This window comes from Alligator sinensis, unplaced genomic scaffold (genome assembly GCF_000455745.1).
Source record: "Alligator sinensis unplaced genomic scaffold, ASM45574v1 scaffold839_1, whole genome shotgun sequence".
In the NCBI taxonomy this organism is placed as follows: domain Eukaryota; kingdom Metazoa; phylum Chordata; order Crocodylia; family Alligatoridae; genus Alligator; species Alligator sinensis.
In genome coordinates this window covers 406,454-410,095 of record NW_005841885.1, presented here as the reverse complement: position 1 = coordinate 410,095, position 3,642 = coordinate 406,454, and positions in this window count along the sequence as shown.

Sequence of the window (3,642 nt, the reverse complement as noted above, 5' to 3'; positions counted from 1 at the left end):
AGGGAAAAAGCCTGCCTGCTCCCCCAGCATGGGTGTTAGCAGATGTAAGAAGGAAGCTGGTTCTTGCAAGATGAGGTTGATGTGGTCTAATGACCTGTGCCCGGGACTGGAGGCCAGAGCTGTAACAGCAGGTGGTTTGGCCTGTGAGGAGGAGAAGGACTATTCCAGCCAACCCCAAGATGCTGCCCATTCACAGCCATGCCACAGCCAAGCAGCCTGCCCCCAGACAGCCAGGGAGCTGGGGGGCAGCTAGGGGCAGGCTCTCCAGTGCTTGGAGGCAAAGTACAAGTGATTGGCTAGTGCACTCTGCACAGAGCCAAGAGGTTTCCTGCAGCCCAGAGACCACTGCTCCCCTCTGTTGGGGCTGAGGCTCAAGCTGTGGGAGGAGTTCAGGGTCCAAAGGGGCTGTGGGCCAGGGCAGGGGTGGTTTGCTTTTGCTGCTTCTAGGCAGTGGTGACAGCTTCCAAGTCAGGGCAATGTTGGGGAAGGGAGAGCCAGGTCTGGTCTCCAGCTGGTGGGGTGGGTTGCTGAATGAATGGCCTTGTCAGCAAGGGCTCTACAGCCGACCCCCAATGCACACACCTTGCAATGAGGGTAACCAGTATGGGGCATTTCTTAGCACTTTGAGAGGCCAGCTCAATGCAGGATATCAAACCCCTCCAGGCACTGACAGGGCAGAGAAGCCATCAGCACGAGGGGATCACAGCCCCATGGCTCACCTGCCTTCAGGACTGCTATGAGGCAGAGGTGCTGACATTTCAAAGTGGGCAAGTGGCTGCACAGAAATGGGCAATCTCTCTGCCCCTGGCAGAGTTAGCAGGGAGATCCCTCAGGGAGGGGAAGTGGCAAAGCAAAGATCAAGCAACAGCGGAGTCAGGAGTAAGGGAAAGGAGGAAGAGCATGGAGGCCCTGAGAACAAAAAGGAGAGGATAGGAAAGGGCACAAAGCTGCCCCATCCAGCCTCCTGGCTTCTGCTCTGTGCCTGAGCCTGGGATGGGCTGCAGGTGAAGCTGTCACTGATGGTCCGCAGAGCACCTCCAGTGCCAGGCAGCTGCCCTCTCCCCACTCCACAGCCTCAGCTGCAGAGAGGAGGGGAGAGTAATGCTTTTACTGTGTAAATATTAAGCCTTTGCCTTCGCAAGCTCCTTCTGTCACAGGATCTTAAAGGGCCTAAAAAATCCCTAAGCCACACTGTACGTGTGAGATGGCTAAGAACTACCTAGAGTGCCTGCAGCCACTTCTAGTGAGGGACGTGATTGCTATTTAACAACATACTGCAACAACTGAGGACCAAAAGTGTAGAAAAATCTCATACAAGTGGAGCAGCTGGAGTACTGTATGGAGGCAGGCTGGGCTAGGCTGGCACCTGTTTCATAGTTTCATAATTGGTAGGGTCATACTGAGCAGGGCCCTTGTTCTTTATAGTCTATCTAAAAGGCAGCCTCCACTCAGGGGGAGAACAAAAATCCAGCTGACTCGCCATTACCCTTACCTGCACAGTTTGCCTAAGTCTCTTAGGTACCAACCCCCGCTTCAACTACCCATTGCTTGCCCACATTGTCAGCAAGTCCTTTAAAAACCTATTTCAGGACAAACAGCTATTAAATCTCCGGATACCTTTAAAAAACTCACACTAGAAAGTCTGGGTTTGGGTTTCCCCTTGTGCCACTCACTCCCCAACCCCACCCCGGCTGCAGGTAGAAGTCCTGGGGAATGACAGCCTTTTGAGCCAGTGACTGACAATGGTACATGACAGCTGCTGCTCTCTGTCTCCTTAAGGAGCAAAGGTAGTGAGCAAGAATGACAGCAGAAGCAAAGGTATCCAGCCCTCAAACAAAAGACAGGTGTGGGAGGACAAGGGGCTGAGGTGCAGGGCCCTGGGGGAGGATGAGTCGTGGAGGGACCCTGAGCCATGGAGGGAACAGGAGCACCCATAGGGTCCATTTTGCTCTCTGAAGGCAGCCAGGCAGAGTTCCCACCCTTCCAGATTTCCATGACATACACGACAGCAAAGAATTGCACAGCTCCGTAGCCCGTGTTATCTGGAAACAGCCCTGTGTGTGCACAGGGCATATGGACATCACAACTGCCATTTACTGGGTCTGACCCTAGCCCTGTCTTAACCAGTCTCCTGTTTCATACAGGGGCAGCGAGTGGATGCTGAAAGGGAGAATGAACTGGGGGTGACCAGGGTTCTTTCCCCTGATCCTCTCTCACTTGCAGCCAGCATTTAAGGTCCAGGAAGTTTTGATCCAGAGGCTGTACCTCTCACTCCCATGCTCAATAGCTATTGATGCCTAGGGCTGCCAACTCTGAATCTATCCTGGGAGGTTTCCAGAACACCAGCATGCCCGTGACATACAATATGAATATGCCGCGTGCTTGCATATATCAATTACAGATTACGGTGTGTACACTTCGTGTCAGGAAGGCAAATGAACATTTCATAGACATTAAGGCTGGAAGGGACCTCATAAGATCATTGGGTCCAGCCCCCAAATTTTTTTCTTATTTTTTTCTTATTACTATTACATTTTAAAAACCCGCTGGACTACTGTATAAATCGGATTCAACATGTAATATTTATTTTAATGAATGCCCTATCATTTATCTCCTAGGTGACTCTCAGTAGTTTCCTAGAGACATGTATCTAGTTCCTGGAGACTCCAGGGCAATCCTGAAGGGTTAGCAACGCTACTGATCCTTTCCTCCAAGAACGTATCCAATCCCCTTTTGAATCTGGCTAAACTATCAGCGACCATCGCACTGGGTGACAATGAGTCCCACACTTTAACAACACGCTGGGTGAAAAAACTTCCATTTGTTTTACACTTATGGCCTACTCATTTCATTTTGTGACCCTTGCCTTGTATGGCAAGAGACAGTAAACAATAAATCCCTATTGACTTTCTCTTCGCTATTTAGTATTTTGTAAACCCCACAAGACTCTTTTCGAAGCTAACTAGGCCTAGTCTCCTTTAGTCTCTCCTTATCTGGGGCAGGGGTGCTGGGCTGCTTTTGCTGTATGGTGCCGCCAACACCGCTCGCAGTGAAGGGGGTGGTTGCGCCTGCTGTTGGTGTGTTGGTTGGAGCAGACTACAGTGCACATGAACTGGGTGCTGTGCAGGAGCAGGCCCTGGTGCAGGGGAATGCCAGGCGCGGGTTAGTGCTAGCACAGAGGGGCCCCACTTGCAGGGGCTGTTGTGGGGCTTTACGGGAACAGTCGGGCCAGCTGTCACTGCACCACCCAGTCTAGGGAGGAGTCAGGAAGGCAAAACCACTCTGCTCTGTGGCCTCAGGCAAGTGTGGAGGGAGCTCAAAGCGCAGCGAGTGGGAGCAGGCGACGATGGGACTCGAACTTGCCGGACAAGGGAGGCCCCTTGTCATTCACCCCTGCTCAAACACGCTGCTTCCGCTCGCTCCGCACAGCTGCTGCCGCGCATGCGCCGCGAATACCGAAGGGAGCTCCGCTATGGCAGCAGCGCACCCTGGCGGACAAGCCGGGAAGGGCGGATCGTCTCCAGCGGTGAAAGCAGCGAGGCTTGGTCCGTCCCTGCACTCCCGCCCCCGGGGAGCCGCGCCCTCAGCACAATCGTTCCGGGGCCGCAGAGACAAGGGCTCCTGATGCTGCAGCAGGAAGAA